A 21,394-nucleotide genomic window follows, 5' to 3' on the forward strand; every position below is an offset into this window, starting at 1 on the left:
TTATAAAATTGGGAGAGACCAAGGGAGTATCATAGACTTGAGATATGGGGCTTGATTTATGTTAAAAAATGAGGCAAAGGATTGTCGCACAGAATTGAGAGTGTGTAACTGCCTAGCCCACATGGGAGACTTTTCCACACACACCATACATGTGGGAGGATGCATTTATTGGCAGAGAGCCCCTCTCTTGGCTATAAAAGGAGGGGGCTATTCCTTGATGAGACACACTCATTCTTGTAAAGCCACCTAGCTAGTACTTTGATTTTCCCATTCCCTTCCTTTCAAAGAAAGCATGGTCCTCTTCCCTTGATGTTTCCATCTTTACATTCCTCCATCATCGTGTACATGCTTCTCTTCCCCCTCTCCCTTTTCCCTCGTGCCATAGTCTCCCTCTTCATTGCCTCCCCTTCCAATTCCATTTCCCCTCCCATGATAACGTTTCGCCCTCACGTTCTCCTTTCCTCTATGGCCCTTGAGCATCGCCATGCTTAGTGTCTAGCCTCATGTCCTGATTTCTTTTCCAGCTAATAGTATGCATCCACCCATACCCACCACCTCCCCACCCACCCAAGCATGCACGCAACGTGCGCGCGCGCACATACACACACAAATTCAATAATCAACAGGGTGGTCGTACAAACTAGAAAACTCTCATACAACTTGTTTTGTTGCAAATTTGAATGGACTGCTCCTTGTTTTGAATTCCCTCTTGGTTGGAATCTCCAGATAGCTTTCCTTTTTCTTTCCATAAAACATCTCAAGATATCTTTGAACATCCATCATATGAAACAAGCTTCAAAATCCACCTTAGTATTTTTAATTAGCTCAAAGTTACAATGAGCTACATCCCAAAAGTCAGCACCATAATCAGTATATGACTTGTTGTGCATCTGTCCTTTCAATTTGTAGCCCATTCTGTTGTAGCATTTGAAAGTTGAGAAGGCTGTAGAACTACATCTGTACATTGAATGTGATGCAATCTAGAAATTTAAAATATAAATATATAAATTTCAGCTTTATCAATATAAACATATAAATATATAGATATTAGCATATCAAACCAATCGAGGCCCTGTCAAGGAAAAAACCAAAAATATTGATTCCAACAGAGCTGTGCTGTAGATAAGCAATTGCAACCCAATACGGCCACATAGGGGTTAGAAACAAAGGATTTCAGATTGTGACTTACAAAAACAAGAAAATAGCATTTGTCAGGATGCAAAAAATCCCTTCAAAAAAGGTTTTCAGCAAATCATACAACACTCTCAAAATCAGTTTGATTGCTCTTGCATTAGGTTTGATGATCAGTCTTTTTTTGGTTAATATAGCTGAAGTAAAACCTGTTTAAGTTTTCAAGCTTCATTTATGGCATCCTTTACTTCCTTGATGAGAAAGTTATATTATATCTCCTGAACATTCATAAAGTTAGCACGATGATGTTTCCACCAAGGGTTCACCATCAATCTATTCCAGTTGTTAACCCTAAAATGAAGAGCATCAGAGACAGCTCCATACTAGCCAATGCATAAAGAAAACTCCGATCCAGTGTATATCCATAAAGTGAGATACCAGCTTGATCATGTTGTAGATACAATACTGAAATATAAAAATCATAAAGTTGTCAGACAGAAAAGAGAAAAAATCACGTATATGCAGTCCGTGGAAGTCAATTTCTATAGTGATGTGTTGGAAATTGTATCCGAAGTGCACGTGTTCATTGAAATTTCGTAAATAAACTTCAATAAACAAGTTTGTAGAATCCACATAGAAAAAGATAAGTTTATAAATTAAAAAGGACAATCAATTGTACTAAAACAAAGCTTGAAACTAAACAAGAGCCTGTCGCATCTGAAAAAAAGCAAGGTCATCCTTTGTCTTTTTATCAAAAGCTGAGTACATATTGAGAGCTAAGACCAAATCACTGTCAGAATCTTCACCCAGAATTTGATATGATTCAACCCCATTATCTGAAGTATCTGGGGCTGTGACAGCATAATTTTGACAGGTTGACATCGCATGCCATTGGCTGACAATAGCAACTATTTTTTATGCCCTATGAGTGATCCTAGCTGCTCCATGCAAACATATGCCAAAGCCAATCAACTGAACTGCTGAGCATACCTGCAAAAATATCTCACTTTTCAAGTAACAATTACAAGACTTTTCTTTAAATTTTGCATGTTTCGAAAGCATTGTCAAAGTGAGGGATCAAGGAGGATCAAAGCACCACAAGAGAGACATAGGGTAGCAAACACTCAATCTATTGTATGTGTAATCAACAATACATGATAGTCAACACTTGTGGGATCCTCTGATCCACATCTCTCCTTGTGGATATCCTCGATCCACATCTCCACATCATGTAGTCCACATCCTAGGGTGGCTACTTTAATTCTTTCCTATACCATACCTTAGCCTCTAATATATGCTCATGGCACCATATCTCAACACCTCCCCTTGGTGCCATGATACATTGACTACTGCAAGGTGGTCAGATGTGAGTTACAAGATCAAATCCTCCCCTTTTCGGTTTTTTCATACTCAGCACCTTCGAGGCTGTTGTCTTCAATGAAATCTTTCAAGCATTAATAGAAGGTTCCTTTCTTTGTCCCAAAAAAAAAAAAAGTATCCTCTTACTCATATACGCGCACACGCCACGGATTCTGCAGTCAAAAGCAGTTTTGCAGCTCTCAACGGCTCAGAAATGAAGCAAGCAGACAACTCCACAGATCATTCTCCCAGTTCGTCAACTCGGAGGTGAAGCAAGAAGACATCATGGATTCTACAACTCAACAACGAAGAGATTTCAGTTAGCTGTAGCTTGTTGTTGGCTGCTGGCAAGAGTTGCTGGAGCTGGCGCACGGAGCTGCAGGAGCAGACTATACGGCTTTACTCCCCGATGAGTGTTTAGCTTGCATCTTTCAAAAGATGTGCACCACTAATCGCAATCAGTGCTCTCTTGTATGCAAGCCCTGGTACTGAGTAGAGGGGCAGGGACGCCATATGTTAGGTATGACTTAGAGCTTCAACTGCATGGGGCAGTGGGTCGATAGGCCGCTTCCAGTCAGCTATAGGAGCTGCTTCACAAAGCCCTCCAATGATACTCTCTCCCTCAATGAGACTCTTATAAAGAAGGTAACTCTCACAGAGAGTGGACTCTCTTCCTCTCTCAAACAATCATGAATGAAAGCGCTCTCTCTCACACACAATCTCTCAACCAAATACCCCTTTTCTCTCACTCGAACAAGGAAGAATTCTCTCACTAGAAGAGATAGAATGAACGAAAATATCTTTCAATCAAATGAACGAAAATCTCTCAACGGAAATGAACTCTTAGACTCTCGATTACTCTCACTCTCTCAAGAATCACAATGCCTCAACAGAAGGCAAGGAAGCTCTGATACCATGTCAAAGTGAGGGATCAAGGAGGATCGAAGCACCACAAGAGAGACATAGGGTAGCAAACTCAATCTATTGTAATGTGTAATCAACAATACATGATAGGCTTCTTATATAGAGAGCGCCCTTAGAATAGTCAACACTTGTGGGATCCTCTAATCCACATCTCTCCTTGTGGATGTCCTCGATCCACATCTCCACATCATGTAGTCCACATCCTAGGGTAGCTACTTTAATTCTTTCCTATACCATACCTTATTCTCTAATATGTGCTCATGGCACCATATCTCAACAACTATAGACCAACTATGTCCGACATCGAAACCTCTTCTACAGACTGAGTGTTGGATAACACATACTTGACTGCATTTCCAGTGTTGTATGATTAAACTAATTCTATAATTATTGTACTGGATCTGTAAATGGCAATAAGTCGCAAAAGAAGAAAGGAATAGTGATGCCACCATGGATTAAAAAAGGCGATTGAATTCAGATTTTCTATTGAAGATATCACACATATTGTATAAGAGTTTTATAATCAGTAAGAACCATCAAAAAACACAATGTGGGTGGTTTAGAGTTTCCTTAGGGCATGTAGGCTATTCAAACTCTCTTGCTAGCTGAAACAGATTTAGTACAAGTACTTGCATACATGAGTGAGGATACAAGAGGCAGTCACTGGATGCAACTGGCACCTCATTACTTGATGCCAATATGCTGATTTATACAGGTGTAGATGAAAGATGATCCTTCCTGTGAGGATTGAGTGGAAAGGGACCTACTACAGGCTCGATGAAGTCCTGCTGAGTGCTGAAGTTAATGATCTAGAATGAGGTGATGGGGTTCTTTAATAGGCAGTCCCTCTGCAAGACCTGAATTGACCTTGAGTAAACTTATGTGACAGGGCCAACTTCCTGCTGTAGGGCTGACTGCTGCTGACATCATAGTTACCAAGGAATTTAATTTGCCATTCCCCCTTCAGAGAATGGGGACTAATAGGGGGGTAAAACTCCAAGACCTGCAAGGAGACTGATGGGAAGCATATCCTATCTATGTTTTCTTCGATCGTTCCTAGTTTCCGAAGATCGGAGACTCTGAGATATGAGGGACCTGTTAATGAATCAATAGTTCTTAAAATCAAATATGGAGGTTGGGTTATGCAAGATGGTATCAGGACCTGGGCTGTATGTGGATGAAAAATGTGGCCCAAAGAAGCTTATTATCTGCCACGAGTTTCATCTGTCCTCATGGAAAGGGAGGCTAATTTGTTTGACTTCATGAAACACTGGCATAACCTTGTCTCTCCTGGAATTGAGTCATGCTTTTGGGCACCCCCCACAGGTGGTTCCAGAGATATTGATTGCTGTCAATATTTATCGTAGATTCTTTCTATGCGTTAAGGATGAGAATGAAATTGTCTCGAGCTTTACTCAGAGACTTAGATGTCGATCAAAGTGTCTTGATTGGAATCCTAAGTTGTATGTCCCCATGGTTCAGCATGAGCGGATAGGACCATCTCATGGCATTTATCTTAAGTAAGCTCATGTGTTTGTAATAGCTTCTCTATATTCCCATCTTTCTAGTGATATAACGTGGGAGCTTTTGAAATTTCGTCTGTATCTTTTGGCTGATCTATTGTTGGACAGATCTTATCAGTCTTTTATGACATTCTGCAAATCTACAATACCTGCTGAGTTGTGATTTAGTTGATAGCTTTCATCTTACTGGGTATTAGAGCACTGAACGTTGAGGGGCCTCTTCTATGAAAGACACTTTCGTTCTTGTTTTGTCCGGTTACAGCACCTGGTTCTCTGCCGAGGCTATGCCCAAAATGATTGTTGCATTGATGCACATGCACTATTTGTATCTATCATAGGGGATGGATATCTGTTGTGGATTCGCACAGTCCACCGTGAGTGCCATGTGTTATTGCATAACCATGCGGGTTAGCAGCAGTGACTCTGAGGGGTAGGTTAGCCGCAACAATTGGCATTGAAGCCACATTCCAGAGACTGAGGTTCAGAATTCTCTTCAGTGCCTATCCGGTGTAACAGACACATTCCCATTGGATACCATGTGAGTCTTAGATCAATCAGCACACTTATGATCTCCTTAGGCATTTTATCTTCCTCAAACACAAGATCCCACATTGAAGTTCTTATGCCTGCAGTCCATATTAACAACCTTATGCTCTTTCCTCTTTAGATGCATGGGGCCTACTAACTGAAATCTTAAGGTCCCTGGACTTTATCTAATTTCGATCCCACATAGGTAGCTTGGAATTAGACCCCATTTCTCTACAATGTACTGGGCTGAAATTCCTCGATGTAAGTCCTAAACACAGGTTTCTAATATGTCATCATTTACTAATCTGTTACCAGAAGATCTGTAAACCTTGTTTCATAGAGTCAGAAGATAGAGAGAATAATTAAAATTTGAAAGATCAAATTCACTCAATTATAGTAAACAACAAAACATATGCTAGAGAAATGTATTACCGCCAAGTCACCAGCTCTGAAAAAATTCACCTTCCCGGATGCAGAAGTTATCATGAGCAGTGATAAGACCTGCCCTAAACGCATGTGTTCCCGCAAGATTATGGAAACCTCTGGTGCACCCTCCAGCATTTTAATGTAGCCTTTGAAGCGAAGATTTTGTAGATAACACATCAAACGAAACAAAATACAAGGATGAAGGAAAAAAGCTGTCTACCATTATGGAAAAACACATGAGCGTATTCTTTACAACTGAACTCTGAATGAATGGAAACTGTACACTTGCGTACATGAACCACCAAACTTGGTGGACCAGCTCCACCAGAAAGGTTGGTGAAAGAATGGATGCAAGCAGCCGAAAGGCTTTCTGCAGACAAAAGGCCAACTAGGATGTTACAAGACGTTCCCAAAGCAGCAGCGTAGAAACGTGGAAACATTCTCATACATCTGTCGTTGACTAGCATGTCCAAACATCATAGTAATCTTCGTTGAATAACATTCCATCAAAACATCACAATAATCTACGGTAAAATAACACAATCCAGTGAAAGCAGACGTTATATGTCTTCTAACTGAAATATTCTACAAATATATTTGCAACATTGGTTGGACCTGTTCCTCGAACAAACTTTTTGACGAATTCATCAAACAGTACTAATCCACAATGTTGTGTTTTCATGACACGGATCAATTTCCAGGCTTTACCATTGTACTCTGCCTTTTTTTCATGTGATTGTTGACTTGAGATGGATGGGGCTACGACATGATAGTGAACTTTGGAAAAGATGCTTGCATTTGCCAGTTCTGATTGTGCGATTGGGAGTCTTACTTTATAATATATTTTTGCATTCAATTAAAGTAGGTCCATAGAATCCTAACTGGAAGAAAGACTAGGTACTTCAAGAATGCGTGCGCGGAAAAGATAAAGGTAGTCGTTTACCTCCGCAATAAAGTCATACAAGGCATAGTAAAATGATAGGCAAAGTTATAAGATTACCAGCATTAAAATCGTCCAATTTAATGTCAAGATTAGAAAATATTAAAACAACAATCGCTCGCGAGTCAAGCCACATTTTCACGTACACTGATCTCTGCTTTGTAACCGTTCTGAACCTCAAGAGTGTCTTCGCGTATCTGATCAAGAAACAAGAGTCGTGGAAGGCCGTCAGTGCGCAAATTGTGGGAAAGGCATGCAAAGGAGATGGCAGCCAAAGAAGCCTCAGAGATTTGGACGAAAGCGTCGAAGGGAAGGAAATGGGGAGAGTCGCAAAGGGGGCAAGCGACGAGGGCGAGGGAGAAGAGGGGAGAGAGGATGAGGAGGAAGAAGGCAAAGATGAAAGAAAAGGCGAAGCGGAGGGGAGTGGATTGATCGAGGGCGAGCCAAAACAAACTAAAGCGGAGTAGCGAGAGTTCATCAGGAGGCAACTTCGTTGTGAGGATCATCATCTCCTTTTATTCTTGCAACACTAGTTTGTACAAGATTCACACTTCATATCACATACTTTTACAACACTCGTGTTCACACATCACATTTTTCTCACCACATCACAACACTTCGGGTTTCACATCTTCTAATTTTTTTCTTGAGAATTTGGCCTTTTTTAAACTAAAATATAACTGAATTGCCTCACATTTTGCACATTTTACCAAATTGAGAAAACGCCTTTTATGGTGAAAATAAAAATGTTGCAAGTTCATTGTATATGGTTTGTAGGTATTCGATGAACACTACTTGCGAGCTACTAAGCCACACCTAGCCAAGTGCACAGGTGCCTCCCCTAAAGAAGCTCATGATATTAAATACTATAATTTCCATAAGGAAAAATACCCAAAAAGTCGTGTGTGTGTGTGTGTGTGTGTCTATGTGTGTCTATGTCTGTGTCTGTGTAATGGAATGCTCGAGTTTAGTGGAAACTGTTCTTCGACCTTTGGTCATCGTTCGTGTACCCTTATATCTTTAACCTATTAACCACAGGCCAAAAAAAAAAGGGGTGGATGGAGGAGAGAGGAGCTGCAACGTGTCAGGATTTCAAGACTATGACAATTCAGCCTACAATTGATGATTCAATCGATTAATGATTCAATCGATTGACGATTCAAAGACTATGATGTTCAGCCTACCACCTTTCTTCTCAACCCTGCAAAACACAACAAAATCAGTACTAGAACCGCAATACACAACACTACTTACCTCTCCATAGCAAATCCATCAGCCACAGCAATAGCAGCTCGCTTCAATCTTCCATCCGATTCTCCACCACCGATTCTCCACCAAGTTAATCTTCTTTCTACGTAAGTTCTTATTAAGTTTAGTCGGTACCTTGCCCATCACCACATTATTCACCTACCAAAGTTTTTGAGTGTCCCTAGTAAGAAACGCATATTGATTCCGTGGGGCTCTTTTGTATCTCATATGTCCAGTGTACTCATTTGGATCGAGAATTGCAAAATAATTTTTCAACATGAGCACACCATAGCTTGCCAACTGAAGGATGGTCCATCCTCCCCTTTTTTTTGCAACATTGAGAATGTTTTTACATTAGTAGGACGCCATAGCTAGGTTTGAATTGAGAGGGTACTCACGAGGTAGAGGCCAAAATGGATGGTCAATGCATTAGGCGTAGACAACACCGTGAAATCACCTACAACTATGATCTCTTTCTCTTTTGGCATTATTGCAATTAAATTTGCATGTTCTTCATAGTATAATGAATGATGTGCTGATTGTAATGTGCATCCAGGAAAAACTTATTGAATAACACTAGCTTAATTGAATATTCTCAGCACGATCGAACACACAATATTACCAGGTAAGCTTCTTTGAATAACATCATATGATCAAGTCTAAATTTTATGCACCATATGTTAGTATTTTTACATAAAAATTACAGCTTATATATTTATATGTATTTTCAAAAACAAATTAGATAAAAGTTTTTATTTGATATGATTTTTATTTAATTTTATTTGAATTCTCACCAAATTTTTCGTTTAATTCTAGGTTTTCAAGATGTTATTCAAAGTTAGAAAATCAAAGTTTGAGAACAAAAAAGGTCAATTGTCTCAATTACAATGAGCTTTGATACCAACGGAAAAGATAACTATAGCACGCTTCTTACTTGCACTTTCTCTTAGATTAATAAATTATGATGATGCAATTTGTAATTGCGTCAACATATTTGTTATCATAAACTATTCCAAGGGTAAACAAATAACATATCACATACATAACTATACAAAACAATTTGATGTACACATTGTTAATGAATCCTTCATACCAATGGTTGGATGAAAATATCTAGCTATGTAGGAATGAGAGAAATCCAAATTTTATATAAAAAGTAAATATTAAATACTCTTTCAATATCCCAAAAATATAAAATTTTAGAAATATAAATTTAACTATTTAATAGATATAAACAAAAATGTTTCAAGTTTAGAATAATTTTATTAATGATCTTTTATGTATTCAGTGACACAAATATATGGTGCAAATTCTAACTTGCATAAGGTGAATTGATTAGCAATTTAAGAATGCATGTGCCAAAAGGAGCCTCTCTCTCTCTCTCTCTCTCTCTCTCTCTCTCTCTCTCTCTCTCTCTCTCTCTCTCTCTCTCTCTCTCTCTCTCTCTTTGTGTATGTGTGTGTGTGTGTGTGGTGTTCGCGAGGGGGGGGGGACTTGCTATATGCATATGAATATCTTTAACCTAATAACCGTGGATACTAGAAAAAAAAAAGAGGACATCTTTAACCTATTAACCATGGACACTAGAAAAGAAAAGAGAGGACATGTGGCAACTTGGAGGAGAAGATCTTGCCCTCAGCTTGCCATGTATCACAAAGAAGAAGCTCTTGGATGGAGGCTTGGAGAGGAAGGGAGATGGAAAGACAAGCGGCATGCTTTGAGTAACTTTGGGAGGAAGAAGGAGACAGAAGGTCAATGGAATGGAGGAGATAAAAGTGGAGGAAGGAGGAGATGGAAGGTCAATAGAATGAAAAGAGGAGACGGAAGGTCTCAGAGCCATGGGTTAAAATTAAGCCAACATTTCAAAAGCCAATCCAAGTATGCAAGGTGAATTGATAAGCAATTTAAGAATGCATGTGCCGAAGGAGCCTCTCTCTCTCTCTCTCTCTCTCTCTCTCTCTCTCTCTCTCTCTATGTGTGTATGTGTGTGTGTTCGTGAGGGGGGTGAAATCACCAGCAACTATGATCTCTTTCTCTTTTCATTATTGGAAAAATTTGCATGTTCTTCATAGTATAATGAATGATGTGTTGATTGTAATGTGCATCCAGGAAAAACTTATTGAATAACACTAGCTCAATTGAATATTCTCAGCATGATCGAACACACAACATTACCAGGTAAGCTTCTTTGAATAATAGTATGCATCATATGATCAAGTCTAAATTTTTTGCACCATATGGAAAAAATAACATTGATTTTTCATGCGTAATGATTATAATCAACTCTACATCTTATGCACAATATGGAAGAAGAAATTGTAAAATCTACATATGAAGAAGACATTAAGCCCATTGAAGTAGAAAATCTCTTGTCTAAAGATCTACCAAAAAATGAAGTTGAACCTAAAAACAACAAAAGAGAAAGTGGAGCTGGGATTGTTAAGGCTTTTCTCCAATGTAGAAGGAAAGCAAGAAGCCTAGTTAGTCACAAATTGGCTTCTTTGGGACAAACAAAAAAAAACCCAATCTTTTTTTAAAAATCTTAAAACGTTGAATGCAACAAACTCTCATATCATGCAAGTTCAAACTATTGTAAGCGATTTAGCATGTCATCAGACTAAGGACACTGGGAATGTCATTCAATGTAACAACATTGAAGTCAAAAGCAACCAAGGGCAAGAGAAAGTAAATTGGAAGAGTTGGAGTTGTGAGAATACAATGACTGCCCTTTAAATAAATTTAATGCACTCCTTTTAGAATGGGGAAAGCTCTATGAGAGGACAAAACAAGAAAAGATGTTATCACAATGTTTGTACCTTTTGATATTTTGCATTCTAAAGAGTATTCATCATTCTCTTTAAGTTTTCTCACATGTTGATACCTTGAGCAATAAATTACAATCATGCTCTCTTTTAAATTATCTTGATTCGTATTCCTAAATATAGGTGACAGAAATAAAAAATGTATTCAATGCATCCTTCAAGGAGGATTCCATCTCAGATAGTTGATCTTGAAACTCGAAAGAGAAGAAGACGAGTTCAACATTTGCTATCATGGCTAGATAACACCCGATCCTTACGTTGTGATCATGCTAGAAGAAGAACAAGTTTGAAAAGACAAAAAGCTATGCTTGCTTTGGAAATGTGTAATTCAATGCAAGGAGAAATTGAACCTCAATATATAATCCATTCATTTATGACATTGGGTGATAAGTTGAGGGCCAGTAGAAGATATCGACGTTTCCATGCTAGGAAAAGAGTCATGGCTAGAGCAAAGGTTCTTCAAACACAAAATACAACAGCAAGGAATGTCTGTTCCAATACATATGTTGATCAAACTTATGTACATGTTGAGGCTGATCATGCTGTGCATACAAAAATGCAAGATAATCAACATGGTCATCAAGTTGGTATGAGTATTGACATCAAAGATGTTCTACATTATGTTTTCGATCACAATAAAGAAGGATTATTATCAATTCTACACGAACTACCTCCTTTGGAAGGCATGCATCCTTCAATGTGTCCTCTCATATATTCCAATGTCTCCATACATTTTTTGGGTTCTATGTCTTATCAGTGTCACTTTTGCCATGCTTACATCTGGAAGTGTGAGAAAAAAGATAGAACTCATGCCCAAGATATTGACATTAGCAAAAAATTCCGTAGCCATATCCATGCCTATAACAATGCCTTGGCTTTTACATCATTGGGTGCAAAGATTGACCATTCCTTTGTTGAAAATAGTGGAGTTTACAATTTCAAAGTTCATGGCTCTATGTATCAAAGGATTGGATCCTTACTACCATATGCAACACACAATCACAGGCCTCAATTTGCTCAACTATATGTATTAGACTCTGAGCATGAGTTACAAAATCATTTGGCCGTAATGAATGACTTCGATCAAGCAATACTTGAATCTCTACAACATATGATGCACGAATTCAATCCCTTTGCACAAGGTTTAAAGTGTGTCAGGCAAATGCCTAATGAGAATCGAGGTGTCGAGTTGAAAATGACAATATATGAGAGAAAGATACCATCAAAGCAGTACTCAACTCCCTCAGCAACAATTGAGATTGTAGGAATCATGATTGGCCAGGGTGATAAACAAAACATTGGTTGTCGTGATATTTTACTATGTACTACACAAGGGAGTTACAAAAGAATATCCAATTTGCATAGATCTTACATGCCTTTGCTATATGTTTTTCTATTTCCAACAGGCTATGATGGATGGCATTTGAGGATTCCCTATACAAATGTTCAGAAGGACCAGCAGGGCAGAGGACCAGAGTTTACAAGTATAGCTCAGGCAGAGCAGTCTGACAGGAGGTAGGGACAACTGGAGAGACCCGTCCTTCCGCCGATGGCACGAGAGCTCGGACTTCTCATGGGGTTTCCGCAGGGAAGGGGGCAGACTCCTGGAGAGATTGGACAGATTCTATGTCAGTGATTGGGCCATCAGCAGAGGTGGTCAGGTGGGTGTAGTGCCAAGGACGACGCTCTCTGACCTCTCTGACCACACGCCACTGCTCTTGTCACTAGACTCGGCATCTCAGTCCCTTCCTACCTGTTCGTGCAGGATTCCTGATTCCATCTTCTCTAGGGAGGAGGTGCGCAATAGTATCAATAGCCTTTGGGACAGAGATTGGGTCGAGTGCGTGGATCTGGTAGAGTCGATGGCGTAGGCTCTACAGGAGTCCAGCCAAATTTGCCAGCTCGCAGCCCTTCAGGTTCGCCAGGAGTGGTGGGGCGGAGAGAGAGCTCTTCGTAGGGACCTCGCCTCCATTCAGCGGCTCCAGCAGGCAACTCCGGGTTCGGAGGAGCTTCGGATCCAGGCCCTTCGAGCCAGAGCCCTTCTTGAGGAGACTCTCCGGCGTCGCTCAGAGTTTTCTTATCACGCCTCCCTCTCCTACTGGGCTCGGAAGGGCGACCGGATGAGCAAAGAGTTCTTCAGGACGCATGGCCAGAGGGCAGTAGGTGACCAACTCCAGAGTCTTAGGACAGCGGAGGGTCACATCATTACCGATCAGGAGGAGGTCTTGGGGTTGGCTACCGACTTCTACAGGACTCTTTTCCAGCAGGAGCAGCTTGCCCCCCGCACTAGATGTTCCCGTGAGGTGTGGAGGCACATCCCGGCCCTTGTTCAGCCCAGCATGCAGACGACGCTGATGGCACCGTTCACCACTGTCGAGATGCAGGAGGCCTTGATGACCATCGATGGGTAGAAATGTCCTGGTGAGGATGGGCTTTCCAGAGCTTTCTTCACCACTTTCTGGGATCAGATTCATCAGCCCCTCCTAGCAGCCCTCCAGAGGATTTTTAGCAGCGGACATATGCTAGAGAGCCTCTCTTCGGGATTGATCTCCCGAAGGGGGGGGATCAACAGGAGATCCGTCAGTGGCGCCCGATCACTCTCCTCACCACTACCTATAAAATCCTTGGCAAGATGATCAGCGCCAGAGTTCGGCCACTACTCCCTAACCTCATTCATGACACTCAGACAGGCTGTCTTCACCTTCTTAGAGGCGACGGAGTGGGCTCAGCACAGCGGGTCGCATTTAGCCATCCTACTTCTCGACTTTGAGAAGGCCTACGATTGAGTGGACTGGTCCTTCCTGGAGGGTACTTTGGAGAGACTTGGATTCCCAGTGGGATGGATTCAGGGTATCTCAGTGTTATACAGGACAGCTTCCAGCAGGGTCATCATCGGCGGCAGGATGGGAGAGCAATTTCGATTGGAGAGATCAGTGCGTCAGGGTTGCCCACTCGCTCCCTACCTGTTTCTCTTTTTTGCCGAGGCGATGACACACTATCTTCGGGCGAGATCGACAGGGATCCGGGGTGTTCGCCTTCCCATCAGGGAGGACACGGAGCTCCTCGACTCGGAGTATGCAGATGACACAGCGCTGTATGTTCAGGATGATGAGATGATGTTGGAGAGGGTGAGGCTGGCCTTAGAGGTCTTCTGTTCGACAGCCGGTGCAAAAATCAACTGGAACAAATCAGTTGGTTTTCTCACAAACCCTGGGGCATGCTCACAGTGGGGGAGGTTTTTGGGTTTCAGATGGATCCCGCAGGGGCAGACTACTAGATATCTTGGCTTTCAGGTCGGCCTGGACATCACGCCAGCTCAGCAGTTTCTCCCGGTGCTAGATTCCATACGATGGAAGCTGGCTTTTTGGAGTACTACTAAGCTCTCTCTTGCAGGTCATGCTCTTGTAGTTAACCAGGTTCTCCTGGCCACGGCCTGGTATGTGGCCTCTTGTTGGTGCTTCTCAAGATCCTGCGTGGCACAGCTCAGGAGGATGGTCCGGAATTTCCTATGGTCTGGGGGGATGGTCTCAGAAATACCAGAGCCAGGGTAGCCTGGCAGACAATCATTCTTCCGCAGGCTGAGGGTGGCTTGGGGGTCATTGATCCTGAGCTTTAGAGTCAGGCCCTGCTGGGCAAGTTAGTTATACGCGGTTTGACCCCGGGGGGGCAAACGTGGAAGATGTTATTTCAGCAGGGGATCAGTTCTTGCACCCCGCGTCGAGGAGGAGAGTGGCTACCGTCCTTCAGATGGATCTTCACCTCTACACCGCTTACCCGCCCCTGATCCCCGCTCATTCATAGCCTACTCACGGTATGGAGGCGACTCTGTCTCAGTCTCCTCCAGTCGCCTCCCAGCAGTCAGGAGGAAATCGACCGCCAGCCGCTCATCTGGAACGATCAAGTCAGAGATGCCTTGGGCCTTCAGCTGGGGGAGAGGTCGCATATCTTGTGGGACGGCTGGACGCGGGGGCCGGCCCGATCCCTTCGAGTTTGGAGGGACACTTACAGACACTTGGAGACCGCTGCTCTAGCAGCTACAGCCGAAGGTGTCCGTGGAGCTCAGGCAAGGCGCACAGAGATAGATGGAGCGATTCCTACCGGTTGGTTGGTTGGTTCCACCCGAGATTCAGATCCTCATGCCTGGTGATGCCCGTTGGCTTGGACAGTTCACCCCTCGTGGCATCCACTGGTTCTTGCAGGCCGGCTGGATGACACCTCTGTTTCCTTCTTCGCCGTTTCGGGGGATGGCCGTCTCAGGAGAGAGGGTGCGCTCATCGACCCCCTTCTCTCGTGGTAGAGGGTTCGTGTCGTAGGCCTCATGGGGAAGGTTTGGTGGATCGATCCTAGTATAGAGCAGGATCAGCTGCAGTTATGGCGCCTCTGGCTTTGGGAGGGGCGGGCCCTGCCAGAGCTCGATTGGGACCCAGGAGAGTGGAGATGGCCAGAGGTTGTGGCAGACCAGGGGCTGACCCCTTTCTTCGCTTACAGCATGAAACTGGGCAAGAGCGTTTTTCGGAAGGATGCAGAGCAGACCACCCACCCAACGGCCCAGTTGGTATTCTCAAGGTATTTCCAGGCTATTTTTGTAGGCCTTCTGGAAGGCCTTGTGGGAGAGCTGGCAGCCGCGGAAGATTTCCTACTTCCTTTGGCTACTCGCCCACAAGGGTCTTCCAGTGGGGAGCTGGTTGCAGCAGATTGGTCAGGATGGTCTCTGTCAGATTTGTCATGAGGACGAGGAGTCACCAAAGCACTGCCTGTGGAGCTGCACTCGCGCCCAGGACGTGTGGAGGTGGGCCTTCGGGATCCTTACTCGCGCAGCACCAGAGTTAGGTTTGATCACCTGGGGTGCGTTCTGCTGGTGCAGCACCACACCTGGCTATCATCAGTTATTCGAGGCAGAGCCGCAGGACCCTATGTTCCTTATCACACACGGGACTTGGGGGCCGCTTGAGGGCATCCCGCAGCACTTGGCAGAGGTAGACACAAGATCTTAGGTGTGGCAGCCAGTCTGGGAGATTATTAGCAGCATCGTCGGATGGCACATTTGGACCTCGCGCTGCGCACAGATCCTCGGAGGTACCTCTCTCTCGACTGCCCAGGTCATGGCCGACATCTGGAGCGAGATTATCCACATGCTCAGAGGCCAGTGGGACCAGATCCAGGGGGATTCTCGGGCTGGCCGGGAGAAGCGGAGACGTTTCCTCCGAGATTGGGATACGCAGGGCCTCTTCTTCGAGCATACTTCTCAGGGCCTTCAGTGGCGCTACTCACCGCCTCTGTGGCTGTTTATTCACACCCGCCTGATCCCTCCGTGAGAGAGAGCTTTTGTTTCCTCTTAGGGCTGCGTCCAATTTGTGAATGCAGACCCGTCAGCTGCAAAACTGACCCCTTGTATCTTGTTTTTTCGAAGTAATATAATCAGCACTGTTTTTTCGGGGGGGGAAGGTGTTAACATTTTACGGTTAACATTGAAAATTATAAGCTTTTAGGTGTTCTCTCTCTGCATTCACAACAGGTTAACGCGTTCCCTCTTTTGGCCCAAAAGATGAGAATTTTGAAGTCTTGTACCTTCTGATTTACAAATCCAAATGGGGTCATGCTACATATCAAAACGAATGGCAAGGCATGATTTAGATGATTATCATGACCTTTTGCACCATTTAGTAAAACTTCATTCATCAAATGTGAATTTTGTAAACAAAACTTCATTTAGTAAAATTGCATGCATCAAATGTGAATTTAATAAACAATTAGCCAATTTCTTGCATCAGATCTAGACGAAAGTTTACCTAATAGGGACCATGTCAATATGTTGTCTATTTTGGCTTCTCGCATTGATTTCTATAAGCAAAGATTGATTTGTTTTGGAATTTAATTCATTTTAAAGAAAGGGGTGTACTTGGGATGTAAAAGTGATTCATTAGGGAGGGAAAAACATGGGTTTTAGCATTTGCACATGCATGCAATGTGGACTATTCCATTCAAGAAGTCCTATGAAACTTTTGACTTGTGTGGAAGATTTCATTGGTGATCTCACTTATGTTGGTGGAGAGAGAGAACTTGATTATGGAGGATTATAAAAAATTGAATGAGTAAAAGTGAGCAAAGATAGGGTGTGTCCTTACTAATGATGCCTTGGCAATGACATAGGTCCAACTCTCTCATGGACTTCTGAAGAACTTAAAAAGTTGCTAAAATAAGGATTTGTCAGTCTATTATTGTTTTGTTTTGATTGCTTTTTTTGGCTCGCTCACTTTTTCTTGCTCGCTTTTTTTGGTTCGCTCACTTTTCCTCGCTCACTTTTTGGTAATCCTCTCACAATAGCGATTGCCATGGGAGGAACCACGAAAAGAAAATGCAACCAAGTCTAGAGCGAAAAGTGGATTAGATGATGCTAGATCCAAAGTTCTTGGAACGAGCTAGGAGGATGGGACTTAGTTATCAGTGTAGAGAGCAGGGTCATAGGATGTTTGAGTATACTAACAAAACAATTCATCCCAAGGTTCAAGCGAAGGCTAAGATGATCGAAGAGTATGTGGAAGATACATCTCCATATTTTTCTATGTATATTTTTGCTACGATAGATTCAGGTAAAAGCCCATACTCAAGCTTCCATGATAAGGGTAAAAAGGGTAATCTTTGGGAAAGATTACAATTTTTTTAATTTATCGAGAAGTAGCCATTGTTTCCAGTTCCCTCGAGTAGTGAAAGTTTTGAATTTGACTTGTAGAGATAGTGTGGCAATAGAAAGTTCACAAGTGGCGTGATAGAAAATCTTGGTTTCCAATTGGGAGGAGTCATGAGTGAAAACACATTTTAAACTTTGGACATAGGTAAGTACGATGTCATTTTTGGCATGGATGGAATTACCAAAATTCGGGCCATAATTAATTGTGGAAACCACGTCATTAAAGTCAAGAATAGGAGGAGAGATGGAGAGACATATGCGGGAAAGAAATTACTTGCACTGTACAAGAGATTACAACCATCCAACTTAAGAAGGCAGATCACAATTGTATATGGTGATTTCCAAGAATTTAGAAGACATGTCCCTAGAAGTAGATGACAAACTTGATTATGTCAAGAAGCTTCTAGAGGAATATGCAGATGTCTTTCCAGATGCTCTTCCTGGCATGCCTCCCCCTCAACTCTTGATCATGCCATAGAGTTGGTTCCAGGGGTAGTTCCTTATGTCAGGGTTCCATGTAGATTCACACAACAAGAATATGCTGAGCTGAAGCTTCAACGGAATCTGGCTTGTCCTGTTGCTCTGAGTCCTCAACACTCTACAAGTCTGCTAACCTTAGAGTCAAGTACTGATGCATAAATCTTGGACATGACATGTCCAATCATAATGGTCCTGTAGTTCTCAGGCTCATGGGATCCCCAGCCTTGTGGATGGGTGAGATAGTGTTAATGGTCCAAGTGTGTGGAAATCCCAAACAAACCGCTTCATTAAAAAGCTTTGCTAAGATCGGGGCTAGGAGGTTAATCCCATATGCAATGAACTCAGTGCATAGTCCCTCATGCTCAAGAAAGATTTTATCAGATCTAGTTTATCTCCTTGGGGTGCTCCTATATTGTTTCAAAAGAAGAAAGATGAAACTAATCGTCTATGTGTCGGTCGTAGAGGCTTGAATAAGAAAACCATAAAGCACAAATATCTTCTTCCCCAGATAGATAAGCTCTTAGAGAAATTATATGAAGCTACGGTCTTTTCTAAAATAGATCTTAGGTCTGGTTATCACCAAATCCACATAAAAGAAGAGGATATATTTAAGATTGCTTTCAAGACTCATTATGGGCATTATGAGTGCACGGTCTTGCCTTTTGGTTTGACCAATTCTCCTGCCACAGTTATGTGCTTAATGAATAACATTTTTCATGAGTATTTAGATGATTTTGTTCTTGTCTTTCTTGATGATGTCTTGATCTACTCCAAGAATGAGGCAGAACATGAAATTTAGAAAAGTCTTAATGAAGCTTTGTTGAGAATTCACTATATGGAAAAATAAGTAAATGCTTCTTTGCAAGGGAGTCCGTCAATTATTTGGATCGTATTATCTCTAAGGATGGAGTGCATATTGATCCCAAGAAAGCAAAAGTGATTGTTGAGTGGCTAGTCCCAAAGAATGTAAAATAAGTTTGAAGCTTTCTTGGCTTAGCAAGTTATGAAAGATGCCATATTAGAACTTCGCCAAGATTGCTTCCCCTTTTATGAATTTAACCAAGAAGAAAACTACATTTCTTTGGGATGACACATGTCATCATGCTTTTGAATGCCTAAGAATTATATTTGAAAATTCCAAAAATTGGAAAACCTTTCACAGTCACTTATGATGCCAGTGGAGATCAGATAGGTTATGTTTTATGCCACGATGGGGGGGCCGTAGAGTATGAGTCACGTCAATTTAAGCCCTAAGAAAAAAAATATCATACCCATGATCTTGAGTTAGCAGTCGTGGTTCATGCATTGAAACATTGGCAACAATTTCCACTAGGTCTAAGTTTGAACTAAGGACTGATCATGCCACTTTGAAATATTTATTTACTTAACCACAATTGAATAATAGACCGCAAATGGATGGAGCTTCTTTTTGAATATGATTATGATATTACAATAATTGTGGGAAAGGAAAATAAAGTCATTGATGCTCTTAGAGTCCTAGGCCCTATTACAACTCCATATCTATGGTTGGCTTTGACTGGATTGATGATATCCGAGATGCTTTGCCTCATGACTCTTATTTCAACCAATTTTACAAAAACTTGAGGGTGTGCTTTGCTTGCTGAAAATTATGGGAACGTGAATGGGAATTTGTTTTATAAGAAACGACTTTGTGTCCCTGACCTCTTGCAAATTAAGAAGAGAATATTGCTTGACTATCATGATCTTATAGTGGGCATGGTTTCAATAAAACATATTGGAAACTAAGGAAATCATTCTTTTGGCTTAGTTTAAACAAATATGTGATTAACTACGTAAATTAATGCTTGTCCTATCAAAGAGTAAAAGCAAAGTAGAGAAGAACTCCAAATGAGATGGAGCCATTAGATATACTTGAGAAAAAAGGGAATCCATTTATATGGATTTCATTTGGCATCGAAGCATTGATATGACCATTTTTGTGAAAGAAATATGTATGGGAAGATGATTTATTTGGGAAAAGGTTGGGTGCGAGATTTGTAGACTTTCTGATAGGCTACAGTTTTTATACCTTGCATTTTTGGTGATTCAGTCATTTGGATGAGGAAATAGTGACCCAAAGATAAGGAAAAAGCAATTTCGACTGCGTTTTGTGCTCTGATGTACGTGCACGTTTTAAAATGTAGATTTGAGGCCCAAGATGCTGGAATTTGGCAAAAAGTGATGATGACCAAAGTGATAGGAAATCGAAAAATGGTTCAAAATCTTACCGTTGATTATTTCTAGATTCGGCGCCATTTGGGAGATATGAGCCTCCGAACAGGGCTAATTTTCTTGTTTGGAGAGAATAAAATTTGCCAAATCACACGTGGCCTATTTTGGAAGGAGGGGGGATCCATTTTCGAAAAAGTAGGTTTGCGGCTCAAAAAGATAGATTTTTATGAAGGCGGGGATCATTAAGAATGCACGGGATTTTGATATAGCTCCTTGTGCATGGATTTTGAGGCAAGTTTTGGAGGAGAACCAAATTCTTGAGGACGATGAATAGAGTTCGAGATCTAGGTTGAGATTGAGATTGAGATATCTACCTCCAATTGAGATTGAGATACCTACCTTCGACTGAGATTGAGATACTAGAGGTAGGGCACACGGGTGGTGGGGTGGTACATCCTTCTTCTTGCGGGCATGAAGATTTTCCTTGTAAACAAATTCTCTTGAATAAAGATATTATTCTTCTCCAATTCCTAATTGCTATTTTGTGTGAAATCTCAACTTCTGTGACCTTCCGCCTCACACCAATACTCAACGAAAAGTCGTTTTGGAGGTTTTCCAAGCACCATAACATTGTATAGCACATATGTCTAAGTACTTTTACATTGTGAATCAATTCTATTTATTGTGAGTCAAGCTTAAAGCACAATAGGATCTTAAAAAAAAAAGGATCTTTCATTTGCATGCATTGTGTAGCACTTATGTTTGAATACTTTTGCATTATGAATCGTTTCATTTTATTGTGAGGAAAGCTTATAGCACAATAGAAGCTTCCTTTCGCATGCATGTGACAAAGTCAATTTGGACTTTTGTTTTGGTGCTACTTGAAGGGCAAAAAATAAATGCATAATCGCCCTGTTATTGCATCGAATTCATGCATAGAGGTTGCACTGACATTACTTACAGCTCGAAGTCTTCCTCCTCCTACCCCACTACCCCTAGCCCTTTGTGTTGTAATAGTTGGTGTAGTAGCTCCACTGGGGTTTCCTATAGCCCATGGAACCAATAAATATTTGTATTGGCTTTCTAAAGGAAGAGTTTGTTGCCTCAACATGCTCTTGCGCTTCTTTGTTTA

The 21,394-nt window shown here is 41.7% G+C and overlaps 1 pseudogene across 1 annotated transcript; it reads right to left on the reverse strand.

Moving 5' to 3' along the window:
- Nucleotides 1–1,459: 1,459 nt before the first annotated feature.
- LOC147885459 (uncharacterized) lies at nucleotides 1,460–7,337 on the reverse strand (annotated as a pseudogene). Its single transcript, XR_015543504.1, has 4 exons — nucleotides 6,978–7,337; nucleotides 5,898–6,261; nucleotides 1,835–2,121; nucleotides 1,460–1,598 (listed from the first exon to the last, which is right to left on the reverse strand). The product of XR_015543504.1 is annotated as an uncharacterized LOC147885459 (transcript).
- Between the last annotated feature and the right edge of the window lie 14,057 nt (nucleotides 7,338–21,394).

Source organism: Dipteris shenzhenensis, chromosome 25 (genome assembly GCF_047967505.1).
Source record: "Dipteris shenzhenensis isolate YYH24624 ecotype China chromosome 25, Dip_SZ_1.0, whole genome shotgun sequence".
Lineage (NCBI taxonomy): Eukaryota > Viridiplantae > Streptophyta > Polypodiopsida > Gleicheniales > Dipteridaceae > Dipteris > Dipteris shenzhenensis.